This window comes from Protopterus annectens, chromosome 4.part0, assembly GCF_019279795.1.
Source record: "Protopterus annectens isolate FY-2018-M chromosome 4.part0, PAN1.0, whole genome shotgun sequence".
In the NCBI taxonomy this organism is placed as follows: Eukaryota; Metazoa; Chordata; order Ceratodontiformes; family Protopteridae; genus Protopterus; species Protopterus annectens.
In genome coordinates, this window is record NC_056733.1 from 234,459,449 (window position 1) to 234,481,655 (window position 22,207).

Sequence of the window (22,207 nt, forward strand, 5' to 3'; positions counted from 1 at the left end):
CACCCCTGGGCTTCCAGATATTGGCAAAGGCTCTGCCACCCCATAGTGCCTTTTTAGGCAAGGCTCAAATTCTAAACCTACCACCCTAGAACACCAAAAGGAAAAAACTAAGGGTAATGCTGCTCAATGCCAGAAGTCTCAATCTCAAGATGCACGCACTCGAGGCCCTTCTCAATATGGAGAACATCGATGTCTGTGCTGTGGCAGAAACCTGGTTCAAGGCTCCTGAGAGCACCCCAGCACCAACAGGTTTCACCTCATATCATGCGTTCCGGCCCCAAAATCCGGACAACATCAAGAAAGGAGGGGGGTGTCCATATTCATAAAGGACACCCACACCTCAAGGTTGGTGGCAACGCACGATGCATCGGAGACCATCCAGGTGCAATTAACCATAGGCAAGACTGCTCTGCAATTTGTAGCATGTTACAGGCCACCCTCTCAAACTCAGGAACCTCACATGGCCTTCCTGAAAACATTGGAGGGGATAAATGTATCTCCAAACACCATCATACTAGGTGACTTCAACTACCCTAATATAGACTGGGAACACTACTCAAGCCCGAACACTCTAACCCAAAGATTCCTGGAGTTCATAAACTCAAATGCCATGGAACAACTAGTCACCATCCCCACAAGAGGAGAAAACATACTTGATCTCATCATCACGAACATGGGATCAAAATGTTCAACACCGAAGTATACCCCTCACTGGTGAGATCAGATCATAAACTAATCTCGCTGGAGGTACTCATCCTGCCCCACCTGAAACAAAAAGACCACAGTGAAAAACTTCTCAAAAGCCGATTTCACACTTCTAAAACTAGTGTGGTCTCCTTTAAGGCCCCTGAGCCAGTGGTAAACATTACTCAAACCGCTGAATCACTTACAAATGCCTTCTACCAGCACCTACAGGACTGCATGGATCAGGCAATCCCAAACAAAACTAAGACTCTCTGTACCAAAGGCAAGCGTCCAGTCTGGTGGACCCCAGCCATAAACAAGCTCTACAACAAAAGGAGGAAGCTACTACAAGATAGAGCAAAATCCTTGAAAGGTAAGACACCTTTGATCATTATAAGTAAAAACTAAGAGCTCTCATAAAATCATCCAAGGCAAATTTTGAGAGAAAAATCGCCAAGGACTCTAAAGACAATCATAAGGCCTTCTTTAGCTATGTTAGAAACCTAGGAGGAAACTCCCAGATATGCTCAGAATTAGTTCAAAATGATGTGAAAATTACTGAACCTACACACATTGCCAACATACTGGCTGACAGGTTCAGTGCAAACTCCCCCCCCCAAAAGGAGAGATATCTATTCCAGAGGATTGTAGCCCCAAACATCTCCAACGCCCAGGTGAGAACTGCCCTCACTAAGGCAAAAACACAGCATCCATGGGACGGATGGTGTCCCCGGCTGTGTGCTTCATGAACTCAACGAGGAATTAAACCCACAGTTAGGACAGCTGTTTAATCTTAGCCTCACCTCAGGATCGCATTACCAAAGGAGTGGCGACGGCGACTGTGGTCCCACTTCATAAGGGCGGTGCCTCCACAGACCCTGGAAATTACAGCCCATTAGCTTGACAAGCCTTATCTGCAAAGCCATGGAGAGGATTAATGGAACTCAAAAATAAAGACATAGGGAACTTGCAGACTTTGGATCCAACCCAGTTTGGCTTTGTCAAAGGCAGATCCTGCCTCTTAAACTTGGTTGACTTTTTCGAGACAGTCACCAAGGCCATTGATGAGGGAAAGGCAGTCCATACAGCCTACCTCGACCTGGCAAAGGCCTTCGACACAATACCCCACTCAGGTATCATCGAAAAACTCATCAGCTTGAATGTAAACCCATACATCACAAGATGGGTTGCAAACTGGCTAAGTGACAGAACCCACAGGGTCAGAGTTGCTGGAGCCATGTCAGACTCAAAGCCTGTCACAAGTGGTGTCCCACAGGGCTCAGTCCTGGGTCCACTCTTGTTCGGCATCTACTTTTCTGAAGTACAAGCAAACACAGGAGGGTTATGGCTGACAAAGTTTGCAGATGACTGCAAACTGGGCGCCATAGTCGAAAACACATCTGACACAGATATCCTCCAGAAGGGCCTCACAGAAACGGATAACTGGTGCCAGAGCCATGGCCTGAAGTTAAACGCCAAAAGAATGCATAGTCATACCCTTCGGGAAAAACAAGGTTACCCCTAGCTACCATATAGGTGGCAATCCACTGAGCACAGAAAAAGTCATCAGGGATCTGGGGACCCAGGTTGACAGTAGCCTTTCGTTTGACACGCATGTTGCTAAAGTAGTTAGGAAAACCTTCTATATCACCCACCTGATCATGAAGGGATTCACATCTAGATCAAGGGAGGTCATCGTCCCCCTGTACTCATCACTCATTAGACCTATGATTGAGTACAATGCCCGTTCGAATGTATCTGACCAGACACCTGCTGCAGCTTGAAAGGCCCCAAAAGTTCCTCACCAAAAGGATAAAGGGTCTCAAAAATATGTCTTATGCTGCCCGACTGAAAGAACTCCAGCTCTATTCAGTCTCATACCGCTTGCTCAGAGGTGACCTGTGCCTGACATATAAGGCCATGTCAAACCCAGATTTGATGAATATGCTTCACCTCAAAAAATCTAGATCCCTCAGAACCACAAGGGCGGGAGACTCCTTGACACGGTTATAAATAGAACGTGCTGGAGGGACAGATTCATCACCCAGAGACTCCCTATGCTGTGGAACAAAATCCCGGTACATGTGAGGCAGAGCACCTCTCTGGCCTTGTTCAAGAGGAATCTTGACCAATGGATGGGAGATTGCAGATATACCCCAGGGATTACTTCAGTGTCACTGCTTGACAGAGGCACAGCAAAATGATAGGCATAGTTTTTATTCAAACTAAAGGGGTGGCGAAAGCCACATAACTATGGGCTAGGCTTATAAATGCCCTTGGGCAGATAGCCTAGTATGAACCTATGAATGAAACTATGTTCACCTTATGGCTGTCAAGAGTGCACACCTTGGTGACAACTACCCACAGGCTACTGTGAGCTGTTTCTGGCATTGTTTAAAATGCTGCCCACCCCCCACCCCCCCAACAGGTATAAGCACATTTTTGGAACAAGCAGCAGCAACGAGGAGGTCTTACAAGATGACGGAGAAAAGGGAGCTAGTGAAACCAAGTAAAATTCAGTTACTGGTTAGCAAGCAAGTACACTGTCTAGATTCCAACAAAGAAACAAAATGCAGAGAACTTTGAAAGAAAAAAAAAATCAACCAAAAAGGTACAGAGAAACACAGACCAAGAAGAATCCTGCAGCTGTTCATAAAAACAGTTAAAGCTTCAACTTCAGTATGAAGCAGCCTCCAGTAATTGAGGAAAACGTGTACCTCAAGGGATTAAAAACAAATGAAACACTGAGGGAATATATCAACTCAAACAAAAACTGAAAAAATAGAAACTACAAAACAATATTCAGAGGTTGAAAAGAAAGGCTAGCTGAGTGAGGCTTCAAGGGACTACAGTTTGCATGAATGGATTTAAATTAATGAGTTAAAAAATACAGTGTGCAGAGAAAGCCACAGATTTCCTGTTCTACAAGAGAAACTGGAAGGAACAGACAGCACAAAAAGCAACTGGACTGGTGTTCCACAGCAGATTTGTTAAAGTGCACAGTGACAACTTCAAACCAGGAATGAGAAAAGTGCAGTCTTACCAGCAAAGTTTTTATCCTAACAAAACCATAGCAGAAAAGTATGCAGTCAGCAGGAATGTCTGCAGAAAGATTCACCAGACAAAACAGAAAGTTTATTCCCACAAACAAAAGGCTGCTGTATCCCAAAGTCAGAATATTTTTTCCAGGAAGATTAGACATTTTTGTATGCAGAACAGGCTAAGGAGGGAATAAAAGTTAAAAACATGAGCCAGCACGTAGACAAGGATTCTGCTTCTCATTCTGAGACAGGAGAGAAACAAAAAAAAAGGCAATTAGAACAGACTAGGAGCATCTTGGACTTTACCAGTCTGGTGTTAAGTACCATAACAGAAACAGTGAAATTACTAAGTAAATGGGTGACTAAGCGCACCAATCACATTTGTGAAATATGGCTTTGCAAAAAACGAGCAAGGAAAAAACGGAATTGTTGACTAAAATGTATGTGGACTGTAAAGATTATACCCTCCTAGAAAGGGGGCAGCGTTTTCTATTAGGGTTTGTATAAACATTTCAGATGTATAAACTGCACATTATATTGTAAAGCAGTTTTGTATATAGAGCATAGTCATGAGTACTTTAAATAACATGGAAGGGTCTTTTTAGCATAAGGAATTGGGCAAAGTAGTAGCAAAATAAAATTAGAAACACCTGGAGCCACAACAGGTGACAATTCATGCAGTTTAAAGAACACTTAACCAACAAACTTGGGTTCAAGCGCTTTTGTCCATAATATTAGACTTCTTCAGAAAACCATTACTCAAATCTCCATCCACTTTTATATGAACATTAAATGATGACATCTAATACATAAATGAGCACATTAGCCCTTAACTTCCAGAATTACACTGAAAACTACTACTCTAGTCATCAGTCTCAGTGGTCATTTAAGACAGTTCCAGCTTAAGGCCTTAAAGTACGACTCCCAAATGTTGAAAGAAGTGGTTAAATACAAGATTAAAAATAAATTAAATGAAAATGAACTTAAGATTGCATATGTTTGTAGGTGTTCAAATGCTAAAAGTGGTTTCATTCTATAAGGGTCTTTAAACAATTGCTTCATTGATTCAAGCGGTTGACTGGCATTAACATTTGCCATTTTACTTCCCTTGTTTCAAGTAAGATCTTATTATCCCCCTCTAGGATTACCCTTCACTTTTTCTGAACATAAATCTCTTAATTGTGGGCTTATATAATGTACTGTTAGAACTGAATTTCCTATTATATTCGTGTTCAAAAAGTTCTTAGCCTACGTTCCATTTTATTTATGGTAAACATGGCGCAAGCAGAACACCTCGCCAAGTATACAACACTGCTTGTACCAGTCCCCCTTTCCAAAATAACTGCTTTTAGAATAGTTACCCAAAATGGTGCACGATTTCTCCCATACTCCTTTTGTTTTCTATACAACAGATTATCCACTCTGCCCTCAAAACTTTTTCATGTTCCTTACCATTTTGTCCACAAATCTAGGTTCTGTACCAAACATCTCCAAAATGGCTGTTTGTGGAGTATATTCTATTACCAGGGCCCTTTCATAAATTTGCATAATTTGTCCCCCTGAATTGCCTTAAGACTGTTCATTCTCTATCTCCACCCATAGTAATGGCTTATATCCCCCCCATTCATTATCCCAGATGTCCTTGACCGCCCCCACTGGATAGCCTCTTCCTATAAACATTTTAGCAACTTCTTCATTTCTGTATATAAATCTTTCCAATGGGAGGTCATTCTGGTTACCCTATTGAATTGTCCCTTATTTACACTTCACTTGTACTTGGATGACCACCTTTAAAGTACAAGTAAGAGTTACTAAATGACTACTTTCTACATCTCAGATCTAAAATTTGAATGAAAATGGGAGACTTTAGTATCCAGGTAAATCAATACCCTCCTTATCATACCTATATGACCACCTTTAAAGTACAAGTAAGAGTTACTAAATGACTACTTTCTACATCTCAGATCTAAAATTTGAATGAAAATGGGAGACTTTAGTATCCAGGTAAATCAATACCCTCCTTATCATACCTATATGTGAACCTCAAAAAATTAGCTGATCCATTCAAATATTTGACAAAATTCCTAACCATTATTGGCCCTTTCCCATAAAATAAGTGTCAAGGAATCTGACAGCTTTGTGTTCCTATTATATTCAGAGTTAAATACTATAATTGTTTGAGCGTTACCAGATTTGCACAACAGGGACCACATGGATTCCCATGACAACTCCCTTAATCCATTTAAACGTATTCTCCTTCAAACAGCATAACATTGTAAAAGGACAAATACCATTTCAAATAATTTTATTGCATGAATGGGAAGTGACTAAAAACTACTCAAAAAAAAAAAAATAAATAAATAAAAACTCCAATCCCTAATCTCAGTATACTTGAAAACAGGTCCACTACATGAAATGGTTACAAAAATCAATTCTCTAGACCAGATAGACTAAAGTCACACAAATCCCTAATTAAATGTAACCTTACCATAAACCTTCACCATTTTATCTTTGTATACTCCCAAGGGATATTTTAGAACCACTTCCAGCCACAACTGGTCTAGGTAGTGGGTCTCTAATATGCTCTTACATATTTCTGGTATACCAAGATAAATGGGACGTTAGGTTTTCACCAACGTCCATCCACTCATACCCCTTTTATTCTCTGTTCCAGCAAACATTCTTCCAAAAAAGAATCAACTGTATAGCTTAACTCGTTTAAGGAGACTGGGAAACATGCGTCAGTATCTATATATATCGTTGTGCCTTTCTGTTTTTCCCGGTTAGGGGTTGCCACAGCAGAACTTCGGTCCGCTAATGACTGGCAGTAGATTTTTATGTGCCAAGTTGCCGGCCCTGACGCACAACCTTCAACGAAGGTACGCCCATTCACACACGTCTCCACACATGATCCAGATTCTTAACTGCTTATTTAAATTAGTCCAATTACCTTTAAAGTCATACAAGTCTTCAGTTATAGCTCTCAAATACTTAGTTGGATGTAATTGGGAATTAAAATGTTCAATAGACAATGTGCCTATTAAAAAGAGAACTAGCTTTCCACTACTTAACTGGACATCTCTCTTACAAAAAAAAAAAAAAAAAAAAACACAAGAAAAACAACAAGAATGGTCTAGTAAGACAGACATTTTAAATCACAGCATGCATGACATCCTCTACTACACAGTGTAGTCAAGGAAACCCAACACAACTACTAAAAGCAAGCTATGTCAGCAAGTCAGGTTGAGCATGAATCAGACTGCTAATCCTACACATTTACTCAAGTAAAGAGACAGGTCACCACCGCCTCCGTAACATTTTAAATGCTTCCTTTCATCACTTTTAGTGCAATCCTAATGAAGGTGAACTCTATTTTGCCCAAAGACAAATACTAGTTCTTTGCAAAGAACCATTATAGGATCGTTGTACCTACCAGCCCACAAAAACCTACAACACTACTGAAAAGTGTAGAATAATCACGTTTAGATTATCGAATAAAATATATTCTACCAAACAAGTTCCTTAGAGGTGGCAGACTGCATCAACAATCCTGTTTAAGAAATTTAACTGCAAAAGGAATACACAATAAAAAAAGACCTTTCCATCAAAATATATTCATAGCCCCTGCAGAGAAAAAAAGCAGTAACACTGCCAGGATATGCCACTAGTTAACCAGGGGTGAGGTAGGGGAGCCAACTGCAAAAGATTTGTAAAAATAAAACTGCACAACCTGAAGACGAATAAAATGCAACATACAGTTCTATCTACAGGACCATGCACAGCATGTTTGGGAACTTGTTGAAAGCATTTAATGAATAAAGCCTTTACAAGAAAAAGCACCACTAAAAGCTTCCATCCAAAGCACTGCAAGTCTCTCTACCTCCAGTATATTTTTTACCTGTGCTCAGCCATCCACATGGTCTGCACTACTTGCCCTTGTTCAAGACAGTCTGGCAAAGATAACAATGGATTTTGATTAGTTGCCCCCTTTAAGAAAAGTTTGTGTTGTAAGCAAGAAAGTTCAATGCCACCTTCGGTATGCAGTAAATACTGGTAAGATTACACACAAACTGTGCCCTCTCCATTTAGTGTGATCTCGGAGTTTGTATATTTTAGTGTGGGGGGTGAAGCCCCCAACTTTGGTGGGCTTACTTTTCCTCAGTTTTGGTTCGTTACCATGGTGGCAACGTTCTTCCTTTCACAGGGAAAGGAATTCGGCAGTCTGTGTTTGTTATAATGCAGCTCGGGTACGTCAAAATAGTTTTAAATGAAGTAGATCCATACATTTACAATGGTATGGAACACTGCAATTCTTGACAGGAAACAGGCAATCTTGTTAAGCACCTTTTCAGGCACAAGATAAGTTCTTCAAGCTGTTAAGCACCCTTAAGCCCAGTTAAAATCAAGTCTCACATTACAAGCAGCAAACAGTGCAGGCTGGTAAAGAGCAGAAGGTGAAACAGCTTTGAAATCGGTTATATCCAACAGCCTCCAAAACTATTTCTGCTGCACAATGGCACCTCCTGTAATGAGCCAACATACTGGCAGACAGATTCAGTGCCAACATTACCCCTCTCTCCCCCTCTAAAGGGCCAATCACAATACCGGAGGAATGCCAGGCACCCAGCACTACTGCAGCAGGTTAAAACAGCATTGTCCAAGGCTGACAATACAGCATGCATGGGACCCAACAATATCCCTGTTCAATCATAGCCTCACCCCAGGCTTTGTTCCTACCAAATGGCACACTGCCAGTGTCATCCCTCTCCATAAAGAAGGAGTGACTATAGACTGGGAATTATTGCCCCATTAACCTGACGAGTCTAATATGTAAGGCTATGGAGTGCATCATCATGTACCTAATTAACAAGGATATAGAGAATCTCCAAACTCTAGATCCCACACAATTTGGTTTTGTGATAGATGGATCATGCCTACTCAACCTGGTTGACTTCGAGTCAAGTCACCAGAGCTGTGTATGAGGGCAAGGCAGTTAATACAGCCTACCTCGATCTGACCAAAGCCTTTGATGCCATTCCCCACTTACGAATTATTTCAACTCCTTTAATCAGTAGGTGGGTTCAGTAGGTGGGTTGCAAACTGGATCCCAGATTAAACCCACAGTGAGAATGTAGCAGACTCCAAGTCAGACTGCCAACCAGTCACGAGTAGAGTCCCACACGGATCCGTCCTGGGTACTCTCCTGTTTGGCATCTACTTCTCAGGAAGTCCAGGCCAACATGGAGGGAATCCAGCTGACCAAGTTTGCAGACTACTGCAAGCTGGGAGCAATCATTAGCTCCCCAAATGAAGACATCCTTGTTTGGCATCTACTTCTCAGGAAGTCCAGGCCAACATGGAGGGAATCCAGCTGACCAAGTTTGCAGACTACTGCAAGCTGGGAGCAATCATTAGCTCCCCAAATGAAGACATCCTACAGAAAGACCTCACTGAGACCAATGACTGGTGTTGAAAGCATGGCCTTAAGCTTAATGTAAAAAATGTGTTGTCATCCCCTTTGGGAAAAACTCAGTTCTCACCCAATTACCACAGTCAGTGAGGCCCACTGAATGTGAGGAAACAGGTTGAAGCAGCCTTTCCTTTGACCACCAAGTTCTTGTGGCATATTTCAAGACCAAGGGTTTTGCATCCAGGAAGTGAGGTCATCATCTCTCTCTACACTTCCCAAATTAGGCCAAGCAGAGTATAATGCCCTATTTGGCATGTACCTCACTAGACACATACAACAGCTGGACAGACCACAAAAGTACCTTATGAAGAGGATCCTATGCCTTAAAAAAACACACGTCCTACATGGACAGACTCAAAAAACTCCAGCTATTGTCAGTCTACAAAGAGGCAATCTCCACTTGACTTAAAGACATGTCTGACCCAGCTCTGTTAGAAATGCTACAGCTAAAGAAATCCCAAGCCCTCTGCACCACACGCTCCAGAGACCTCAACCAAGTTCATAACCCAGACACTGCCCGTGCTCTGGAATAGACTTCCCATACATGTCAAGTAGAGCACCTCACTGGACCTCTTCAAGAGAAATCTCAAGGAGTGGATGGGAAATAGAAAGTTCACCCCAGGGGTCACTCCAATGGCTCTACTTGATACAGGCACTGGGAACTAATGTCAGGTGGCACGATGCCAGGGCACTTCTATGGGATAGGCTTGTAAAGGCTCCAGGTTCATTAGCCTAGTACACACCTATGAACCTACGATTGTTGGTGGTTGTCAGGTTCAGAGCTCGTATTACCCCAAGTCTCCAAGATATGGTAACTTTAAAGCCATAAGGCTTTTACACAATCAAGTTAAACTGCATCAACATGCGATATAAATGGACTGTTTTTTTTGTATCTCCTGATGAAGCCTTTACGGTTAAAGTGTAATTACGTTGCATTTTTGCTCTGCTCTGTGCTTTATACAAAGTCTTAATTAAAAAAAGTTTGCCATTCCAGTCATACTTGCTTTTCTTGGAACATGCCAGACAAAACTGCATCGATACCAGTTTGACTGGGGTGCGGTGGACATTAACAGAACTGGGATTCCCTATACCAGCAACATGCCTGCACAGACTGCCAACTGTCTGGGGCTTTATAAACATTGAATCCCCTACAAGATGGATTAGAATGGTGTGTTACTCAAACTGAGCCAGGTACTGAACTGCCACAATATCACAATACATTACAGCATTTTGAACTATTTTAGCATTTAAACACCTGCAGTGTAAGACTGCCCCTAGAGGACTCGAGATACTAAAAATGCCATCATACAGGGATTAGTATCCTAATTTACTATGCCGTGGGTAACTTGTAAACTTAAGTTGTTCCTTTCGTTATATGGAACTGATGCTGACTTTTTTTTTAAATTAATGTTAACACAGTTGAAAACTGAAGTAGAATTACTACATGCAGATCTACTTGCTACCACTGAACTCCAAGAGCACTTGATAGAATTGCCTAGGTGGAGAGGCTTATTAAAAAGAAAACTTGACATTCCTTAGCTTGAAATCTGTAAGATCTCTTCATTTAGTCCAATAAGAACATACACATGTTCACAACCACCTCCACTAATGGAAAAAGAACTTTGGCAACAATGACAGTATTCCTTGTTACTTGGATAAGCATATTCATACCACAGAACACCACCACTGTTGCTTTTGAACAAGCTGCAGAACATGAGCTATATCAACTCAGTAAACAACTTAATTTTGACAAGTTTTATAACAAAGAGCAGTATAAAGCTGCTAAAACTAAATGAACTGGTCATAAAAAAAGAGTGCTGGAGGAATTGTGGTAATCGACATAGTCTATTATACCAAAGCTATGCAGCAACTGATTACATCACTACAAATAGACGTGACCTCAACTAAACCAACATTATGCACATTTTGGAAGGTATGCACAAACCAACTTACCACAGAGTTGCTATATTTCTAAACTGATGTATTTTTGGCATGACATGGATAATGGGTACATCACTTCCCCAACCATGTGGCCAACTGTCTCTGCTCATGGATGGGCCATAGAGCCCATATCACAATATTTGGATACCAAATTGAAGTAAATTTAGCTCTGTCAATGTACTCCATCATACAGTCTGTCTACAGGCAACCTGTGCCCTGCATACAGGGCAAGCTCCGATTCTACCCTAATGGAAATGCTGCGTATGCACAAATAAAATGTGACAAGAGTCACTCACTCCAGGGATCTTAATCTAGCCTGTGACTAACAAAACATGTTGGAGAGACGGATACATCTCCCAGAGAACGCCCCTCCTCCGGAATAACCTCCCACTTCACATGTAACAGAGCTCCTCAATGATCCTATTTAACTGCAACCTTGAAAATTGGATGTGTGACCATAGATGCCATCCCTGGGGTGAATTTATGTCCCCATGGATGGGGTAATGCAAGTTGATCATAGAATCAGCTATGCTAACAATGACCATCTTAACTATGGTCAATTAGGGTACACTTTTTCAGGGCACAGGGCTAGGACTGTAAAGGTCCTAGGACCATAAGCCTAGTAACCTCCCATGAACCTATAACCACTCTTTATACACTTACTGATGACATCCGGCAAAATTGTTAAAGAGGAGGACCTTCTTCCAAGATTCGTACTTGCTAATCTTATAAAAATGTCCAATACAGTCAAGCAATTCTAAAAACATCACTGAATGGCAACAGCACTCAAGCAACCACATGGTTCAAAGTCCATAAAGACAGTGTTCCTCTCCTTTAGCTTTTCTACAGGCATTCTATATGGTTTTGTTACACTCGCCATTCTTTTGTTTTTCCACAAACAACTTCTCAATGGGCCTCCAATACACTACTATGACATGGTGATTTACTCCCCTCCAAGAACTTAAAATTACAAATACAGCAAAACCTCTCTCAACTCAATCTGCTTAGAGAACCACAACCTTGCACTCTGTTATAATAGTCCACACTCCACTCCCCTCAAACTGGACCATCATATGCAGTCATAATGGCCCACTACTTCAGAGATAATTTATTTAGCAGGATTCCATGTTATGGTCAGCTTTCACCACCATATAAAACTACTCATGATAAAAAAAATCTACATAGCAGGCAGATCTACAGCTATAGAATGAGATACCCATCACTGATTGCATTCACCTCACAAGAGAATCTTACCTCATGTCAAGGTGCTTAACATATGCAGATCCATCTTACCTCATGCCAAGCTGATTAACATAGGTTCATAGTTTCATACTAGGCTATCTGCCCTAGGACATTTATAAGCCTAGCCAGAGTGTGTTTGGCTTTCGCCACCCATTTTAAATTAATTTTGCCATGCCCTTTTTCGAGGTTAGTATACTGTGCCTCTATCTAACATTGACACAGAAGTGATACCCGGAGTAAACCTACGATCCCCCATCCACTCAAGATTCCGCTTGAAGAGAGCCAATGAGGGACTCTGCCTAACCTGGACTGGGATTTTATTCCAGAGAGTGAAGGGAGCCTCTGGGTTATGAATCTGTCCCTCCAGCATGTCCTATTTATTTCAGTGCTGAGGTTCAAGTCTCTCGAGCACGTAGCTCGATGGGATTGGGATTTGGATTTTCTGAGGTGCAGCATGTCCATTAATTCCAGGTTGGACATGGCTTTATACGTCAGGCACAGATCGCCTCTGAGCAGGCAGTATGCCACTGAGTAGAGCTGGAGTTTCTTTAACCGGGCAGCATATGGCATCTGTTTGAGCCCTTTGATCCTCTTGGTGAGGTACTTTTGGGGTCTTTCCAGTTGCTGCAGGTGTCTGGTAAGGTACATCCCAAAAGGGGCATTGTACTCAATTATGGGCCTGATGAGGGATGAGTAAAGAGGCATGATGACCTCCCCTGATCTAGATGTGAATCCCTTCATGATTAGGTGGGCTATATAAAATGTTTTTCTAACCACTTTGGCCACGTGGTTGTCAAATGAGAGATTGCTATCAACTTGGGTCCCCAGGTTCCTAATTACTTCTTCTGTACTTAATGGATTACCACCTATGTGGTAATTTGTGGGCACTTTGTTTTTGCCAAAGGGGATGACTATACACTTTTTGGCATTTAGCTTGAGGCCATGGCTCTTGCACCAGTTGTCTGTTTCTATGAGGCCCTTTTGGAGGATGCTTGTGTTGGCTGGAGTCTCGATTATGGCGCCCAGTTTGCAGTCATCTGCGAACTTGGTCAGCCACAGTCCTTCCGTGTTGGCCTGTACCTCTGAGAAATATATACCGAACAAGAGAGGTCCCAGGACTGAGCCTTGTGGGACGCCACTTGTAACTAGTTTGGAGTCTGACATGGCTCCAGCAATTCTAACTATGTGGGTTCTGTCCTTGAGCCAGTTTGCAACCCATCTAGTGACATAGGGGTTTATATTTAAGCTGGTGAGCTTATCTATAATGCCCGAGTGGGGTATTGTATCGAAGGCTTTTGCGAGGTCCAGGTAAGCTGTGTGGACCACCTTCCCCTCGTCAATGGCCTTGGTGACCATTTCAAAGAAAATCGACCAGGTTTAAGAGGCAGGATCTGCCCTTAAAGCCGAACTGGGTAGGATCCACTGTCTGTAGGTCCCCAATATCTTTATTTATAAGGTCCATGATGATCCTTTCCATAGCTTTGCAGACCAAGCTAGTCAGGCTTATGGGGCAATAGTTTCCAGGATCCGTTGGGGCACCACCTTTGTGGAGAGGGACCACCGTTGCTGTACGCCACTCTTTGGGTACATATCCTGTAGTAAGGCTGAGATTGAACAGTAGTTTTATGTTTGGGTTTAGCTCTTCTTGGAGTTCATGTAGGACGCAGCCTGGGACACCATCCAGTCCCATTGATGCTGTGTTTTTTGCTTTGGAGAGGGCGGCTCTTACCTGAGCATCCAAGATGTCAGGGGGGCAGCACTCTGCTGGGATAGATATTTGCCCTTTTGGTGGGGAGGGGGGGGGAAGAGAAGTTTGCGCTGAACCTGTCAGCTAGCATGTTGGCAATGTCTGTGGGTTCGGTGTATCTTTTGTCATTTTGGACTAATTCTGAGCATATCTGGGAATTCCCACCCAGGTTCCTAACCTAACTAAAGAAAGCCTTGTGATTATCCTTACTGTCCTGTGCAATTTTTCTCTCGAAGCTGGCCTTCGATTTTATGAGAGCCCATAGGTTTTTGCTAATACTGATCAGAGATGCCTTCCCTTTTTGGGATTTTGCTCCATCATGTAGTAGCTTCCTCCTTCTATTGTATAGTTTGTTTATGGCTGGGGTCCACCAGACAGGACGTCTGCCTTTGGAGGATTGGGTCTTGATTTTATTTGGGATTGCATGATGCATGCATTCCTGAAGGTGTTCATAGAATGCGTTTATAAAGGATTCTGCGGTCTGGGCTGTATTTTCCACTGGCCTGGGGGCTTTGAAGGATTCCACCTCGGTTTTGAGGAGTGTGAAATTTGATTTAGAGAAGCTTTTCGCTGTGGTTTTCTGGGCAGGGGGTGGGGTCGGGATGTGAATATCCAGCGAGATTAGTTTATGGTCTGATCTTACCAGTGAGGGATACACTTCTGGTCTGGAGCATAGAGTCCCCATGTTGGTGATGATCAGGTCCAGTATGTTTTCCCCTCTTGTGGGAGTGGTAATAAGTTGTTCCATAGCATTTGAGTTTATAAATTCTAGGAACCTTTGGGCTAGGATGTTGGAGCTAGAGTAATGCTCACAGTCTGTTGGGTAGTTGAAGTCGCCCAATATAATGGTGTTTGGAGAGACCTTCATATTTTCCAGTGTTCTCAGGAAGGCCGAGTGGAGTTCCTGGGTTTGGGAGGGTGGTCTGTGGTGGCGAACATATGCAGATTTACTGTACTTCCTTAGAAAAAGATAACTGGATGGCCATGCTCCAGAGGATCCCCTTTATTATTTTTTTTTTTGTATTTACTAAACACAGGCTACCACAGAGATTACTATAGTGCCTGCAGTCCCTCTAACCTATGCCCCTCACATACAACTGCCAACTAGTCAAAGTCAATTCCTCACCTCCATACATATTTACCAAGTCCATGACTATCACCCTCACACTGTCTGTCCTCTCATCCTCCCCCAATCTCTTCATAGCGGAGGATTACATTTCCTCCTCACTGTACAGCTTCTCTTACCTAGTCATGTGATGTTTTAAACACATGCCTACTATATATATCCCCCTATGAATTAATTAAATTTGAAAAAGAGATTCAGAGAGACAATTACACATTGTTTTTATAAACAAAACGAAGAATGACAATTTGCTTTACTTCCTAAATAAGAACACAATGCCTGGTGACTGGCCAAATAATCTTGAGTTTTGCTCAACTTTTATGCTACTCTTCCACTTGGTTTCTGGTTGTAAACAGCAAATTGAGTCTGAAAATAGACCATATGGATCAGGGTTCTACTTTGATAGAAATACAGAAGATAAAAGTTTCAGAAGAGTGAATTGTGCTATGGGGTAGACAAGGATGAGTTATGAGACATTAAGCAAACAGACTAAATACAGGACGTGAAAAAGGCAGGAATAGAATAATGGAATACTCTGTACTGTAGAAAATACTCTGTACTGTAGAAAAGTGTATCATGCTATGGGGTAGACAAGGATGAGTTATGAGACATTAAGCAAACAGACTAAATACAGGACGTGAAAAAGGCAGGAATAGAATAATGGAATACTCTGTACTGTAGAAAATACTCTGTACTGTAGAAGTGTATCAGAAGAAGCAAAAAGGTGGCAGCCTATATGGCTATAGCCAGGCAAAACAAATATGGTAGGGGAGAGCACAAGACTAGGAAAGAGTTATTAAATGAACACTTTGCACACCTTTTTCTTTCAGCTGTTATCATTAGGGGACACCACAGCGGATTATCTGTTTCCATTTCTTCCTGCATCTTGCTCCATTACACCAACCACCTGCATGTCCTCTCACTACATCCATAAACCTTATCTTAGGGCCTTCCTTTTTTCCTCTTACCTGGCAGCCTCATCCTTAGCATCCTTTTCCCAATATACCCAGTATCCCTCCTCAGCACATGTCCAAACCAACACAATCTCACCTCTCTGGCTGTCTCCAAACAGTCCTACCTGGGCTGAGCCTCTAATATACTTATTCCTAATCCTGTCTACCCTCGTCACACCCAGTGACAAACAACATCTTTAACTCCCCAAAAAGAGATGAGTTCAAACTGGTGACCTAGTGGAAATCTGAGGCATACAAGAGTAGGCAAAATGGTATATGCATTCAAAAGGATTCACCAGAGTTATATTTGCTTAATGGCTTAACTAAACTGCACAGATAAAAACTGAAAGATCACTTAATTCTATGACTGAACAACATTCAAAAGCATTACTAATCACACCATCCTAATATGCAATTACCACTACAAATCACTCCATTGATACAGAATCAAGACATTGCTGAACACCATTCAAAAGCATTACTAATAACACCATCCTAATATGCAATTACCACTACAAATTATTCCATTCAAGACATTGCTGTATGGAGTGGGGGGCAATCTCTCTGCTTGTAAATTACAATCCATATGCTAAAATAGAAGGGTGGCAGCAGCCCCCTAACAGGTACAGCATCCTTATCGGTCAATAAGGTAGCAAAGTCTGTGATAACTAGAAGCAACACTTCATACAAGTTATGTATATCCATGGTCCTAATTTCAACACTTCCAGTTTCTGGCAGTAAGTGCTGAACAGATGTTACCACAAACTAGACACCCAGAATGCCAAATTACAGTCTCGGGTGTATGGCAAGATCTATTCAACAAATTACTGTACTTGACAAAATCAAGCTTGCTGTATTGCAAGTTATGCAGCCCTTTAAAGGTAAACTTTTACCCACAATCCTCTGGTTTTCCAATCTTGTTAATGCATGCACACGTTCTGTTACTAGTACACATCTCACTACCAAAGCACATGTGATTCACAAAAGAATTCAGGTGTCAATCTAAGCATGAAGTTACCCAATTCCATTCACAACCACAAGACTATATACAGCTAGTACTCAAGGAAGGGCATTACCAGAAAGCACTATATGTCCCTAAGAAAGACTTTTGCGTAGTACTGCACTTTATTTTAACAAAAGGTAAGCAGAACCATACTGGCACTGACTAGATGGCAGAAGATGTGAAACATTAACGAATCTGGAAGATTAGAAACAAGCAATGCATTGGGGAAAAATCCTCAATATAAAAGACTACCAGTTTAAAGTATTTCATTATCATCTAGAATTGTTAAGCCTAACCTATAGAGTGGTTGATGCAAGATTTGCAAGCATTTTCTCAGACAACATGGGTAGTGGCGCCGGGTGGATTAAAGCAGTTTTAAACAAATGGTTTGCTATCCCTGTGCCGTGGGCCTACAGTTATCAGGTCAGGAGCGGCCTTAGGTCAACTGGTGCCCTAGGCAAATGGGCTCCACAATGCCCCAACCACACTACCCGGTGCCCCATCCTGGTCTAACTGCACCAAATGAATACTGGAAAAGTGTCCCTTCTAGAGCGGCACCCTAGATGGCTGCCTAGTTGGCCTATGCCCAAGGCCAGCTATGAATCAGGTTAGTAAAAACAACACTGACAGACCACTGGAATTACACAGATAAAGGGAAAAGTTAACAGTCTTACCCACCACATCCTTCAATGTAAGGACCAAAAACAGGGAGAGCACACGTTCACAGTGGATTAACCTTCTACAAATAAAACCCTTTAAACATTGTAGTACGTACTAGCCAAGAACTGTAAACTGGCACATCAGTAGAGCACCTTCAACAACTAGAAATCAATAGCGTGTATAAGAAATTCTACATTTAATGCTTACTAAGACTTGATAAATAGAAAAAAATAAAACACCAAAACCCCAGACACCCCCAATAAAATAAAAAAAAAATCATATTTGTTAGGTGGACTCTCTACCAAAGTATAGAAGGTGCAGTAAGTTAGCCCCCAGCCGGTAATACGCACTTATTATTCAGGTCTCAACAGAGAAACCTGTCATAAAGGGGGACTGGGGTGCATTCCGCCTTTGCGAAATCCAACCCCTACAACTCCGAGCCGTGACGCGCTCATGACAGTATGACCGTCACTTACAGGCAGGCCGGGGATATTGGTCTCAACATCACTGCATGTCAAAGGGAAGATTACAGACTCCCCCAGCCTAACCTTCCGGCAAAAAAGTGTAAATAAATAAATGAGGTGAAGCACATCCCGTCCACATGATGACTTTCCTTGACACAGCACTGGAAGAGTTCATAAGAGCTGGAAGCAGTCTTCCCATACACCTCATCCGCGGGCTTCCGTAGGAGTCCATAGTAAAAAGCACTACATTTGGTACCTCGCCAGTACATACATGAAACCGGCACACCTGTGATTCCCTTCCGTACTACTCTGGTCCCAATGCCTGACTACCTCCTTGCCTCCCCAGGTGGACAGTAACACGTGCCATGAAAAACTACCCAGGTAGCCATGCCCTATCGGTACCAAGGGTTTAACGAATGTGCGCTACTCCTCGTGACTGTACAGTAATTAACAAAAGCTTTCAGCAACTTTTTAATGTAAATATACCTGACAGCGATGTGTTCGTCCGTCTTGAATAACAGTCCTACCGCTACAATCAGTATATGAACAAGTACTACGCACCGACCTGGGATAAACGACTGTAGCAAGACAAGGATGCTGCTCTGGTACTGCCGCTTGTAGAGCTGCGCACCACCCCGCCTCATGGGCTGACAACCTGTATCTATGCCGCAACCCAATGAAAAAGGAGGCAGGGCAGGCGGTGGGTGGGATATGACCAACCCATGGCCCCGCCCCCAACGAGAAAGTGCAATTCAGGCTGTCTCGTCATGGGGTTACTAAAGGTTATATTTTACGTGAATAACCCAAAGGAGGTGTCAGTAAATGCGAATAGCTACTGCTGCCAAAATTTTCAAATATGCAAATTGCCCAGTATTTCGCAGAATGTCCATGTTTTCTGTCTCACATTTTTGTCCATTTGCTCATAAAATTTATGTTTTTTTCTAGCAAATCTTCTGAGGACTGATGTCACTACATAATGTCAGACAGTGGAGTTTCAGACTTACATTCTTCAGAACGTGCATGCAAAAACAACGTCTGTTATTCTAGTAGCTTTTTAAAAGATTATTATAAGAATAATACTGAAAATCAGTCCTTGATTTTGAGCATCTGTCCCCCCATTAGTTTATCTTTGTCTAGAATTCTTAGGCTAAAAGATTGCGAGATATGTTCTGAAACGAGACTGAATATACAGCTGTCCAGATTTTCGCAGAATGCCCAGATTTCTGTCTCATATTTTTTTATCTGTTCCTCTTAAAATTTGTGATTTTATGGCAAATTACTGGATGATCTGAGGATTGAAGTCAGCAAATAATGGTATACATTTGAGTTTCAGGCTTCATATCCTTCAGGAAAATGCACGCTACGACAAATCCTGTTATTCTAATAACTTTCTAACTTGATAAGAGATGTAAAATCTGTCTCTATTTTTGGACCTTTTCCCCCCATTCTGCCAGGCTTTGTCTAGATTTTTCCCACTAAGAGGTTAACAGGTATGGTGAAATAAGGTGTATGTTTTAGTTGCAATACCCACACAGGTACAGCACTGGCATTACCCCCCTTTCACATTTTGTACATAGGTTAGGGATGTCACATCGTCAATGGCCATCACCTTTGCCAACGTGAACCAATGTACACACCGCCAGGTGGCTAGCCCTGCTGCAGTACAGGGCTGAAGATAATTCTCAGGTTATGTCCAGGATTAGTCACCCTTGGAGTTTCTCAGCTAGTTTAAAGTTTTTGTTTCAAGACTTGTAATTGTTTATTGCAGCCCATTTCTTTTTTTTTCTCATTTAGCTTTCTGCTTAATGTCTTTAAAATATCAGAAGTTATCCAATTACCTTAATCAGGTTGTTCTGTGTTGATCGGGTTAGTAACCAATGCTTTTGCCCAAACACAGGGAAAATGTGTTAATCCAGGAACAGTTAACCATTTGTACATAACATGTTAATTCCAAACACATTTTAAAAGTGTTTGTAGTACTTGAATGCCTTTGAGCTTTAATTACAAAGTCATCATGTTACCCTGGGTATAATACACTTGGTGCCACTTAGTGTAGGAAGGCCAGCAACAAATAGACTGGCAAATTACTGGATGATCTGAGGATTGAAGTCAGTAAATAACAGAACGGGGGGAAAGGTCCAAAAATAGAGACAAATTTTACATCTCTTATAAAGTTAGAAAGTTATTAGAATAACAGGATTTGTCGTACTGTGCATTTTCCTGAAGGATATCTCCTGACCCAGAGACTCCCCAGTCTCTGGAATAGACTGCCCATACATGTCAAGCAGAGCGCCTCTTTGGCCCTCTTCAAAAGGAACCTTGATGATTGGATGGGAGAAAGGAAATTCAGCCCGGGGATCACATCAGTCACCCTGCTAGATAGGGGTCCAAGAAGTAAATAGTGTGGGAAGAAATAGCCAGGGAATTGTTATGGCTAGGCTTGTATAGGCCCTATGGCTGATAGCCTAGTACCAACCTATGAACCTATTGTGCTTAGCTCACAGATTTGTTATGATTGCATGCTGAAGGGATTCACACTTCTTTAACTATTTGCATGTTCTACCACACCACACACTCACACCTATGGCCAATTTAAAGTCCAGTCCACCTACTACTTGTCTGTGGTATGTGGGAGGAAACCAGAGCACCTGGAGGAAACCCAAGTAAACACAGGGAGAATATGCAGACTCCACACAGAATGCACCCGGAGTCAAGGATCAATATCATTCTAAAAGGTCTGGATAGTACATAAACTGTTGTTAGAAGCCTCCACTAATGTTTGTCTAATATCGCTCTAGTTGCCATTTGCAAATATTTATAATTACTGCTTGTACTGGAACTTTCCTCTCCAAGCTTCCACTGAAAAGGATTTTGTTGTGCCCATTCAGACTTCCCCTGTCAACAAATGTAAAATAAATGTATAAGTAAACACAAAACTGAATCTGACATAACTAGACAATGTCATTAACAGACCAAACTTTAGTACTTGTTAACCTGAATTTGTGTTGTAGATGGATGAAGTCCTGACTATGATCTAAACGACACAAGCATGCTCTGGAAAACTGGAGGAATGTGGGAGTGAACAGTTGTTGCCAGCTCATCCATCTTGGAAGAGGGAAAGGTGGTTTCTGGTTGGCCAATTATAATTTCACAACTGGAGGGTTGTGAAGCACTGAAATGACTGGACTGGAACATGTGCTTGGTAATCCCAAGTAGGTGGTGATGGCCTTCATATGCTTGTGTACATGCAAGGGGAGGGCATACATTGCCTCACAGTGATGCAGGTGCTAACTGCAGCCACCAGGAGTGGGGTTAGGGCCAAAAATATAAAACCACTGATTTTTGCTATAGGATTGCTTCTGCAGCTGATAATTGCCAAAATAGAATGAATAAAATACTGAAGTCCAGCTCGTGATATGCTGCTGCTGCATACCTGGATGATATGGTCATTCCTTCAGAGCAGGGCTGTAGCTGCCGTTGGTGCCAAGCAACAAGGATATCATCGCTTCATAAAGAAATAAAGATACATGTTGATATCAATCTGCAGCTATCAGCGAAGCTCAGTGAGCGCAGCGAGTTTTAATAAGTGTAGCAAGGTGCAGATCTTTTTTGTTTTGTTTTGTTTTTTTTTTTTTTATTTTCAACTTTGAGTTGAAGGGATGCCTGGCTGGGGAAATGTACAAGTCACCAGATGTTCTAGTTACAGTTCTGATTCAGATGACTGGTAACCTCACTTACTTAAGCCGTAAGCTGTGTTAAACTCCATAAGACAGGTAGGCTTAACTGTAAGCATTAAGAAAAGTAAAATGAGTATTACGGAAACTGAGTACTTCCTTTTCCTTCAAGGAAGATCACAACTAGAAAAAACAGAGACCATAA

At 41.9% G+C, this 22,207-nt stretch overlaps 1 protein-coding gene across 1 annotated transcript in view; it reads right to left on the minus strand.

Annotated features, from left to right (window-relative positions):
• Positions 1 to 18,985, minus strand: part of FASN (fatty acid synthase) — a 1,281,817-nt gene extending 1,262,832 nt beyond the window's left edge. The window contains exon 1 of the mRNA XM_044068230.1: positions 18,815 to 18,985. The gene's annotated coding sequence lies outside the window, so the exon portion shown is untranslated. The remainder of the gene's footprint in view (positions 1 to 18,814) is intronic.
• Between the last annotated feature and the right edge of the window lie 3,222 nt (positions 18,986 to 22,207).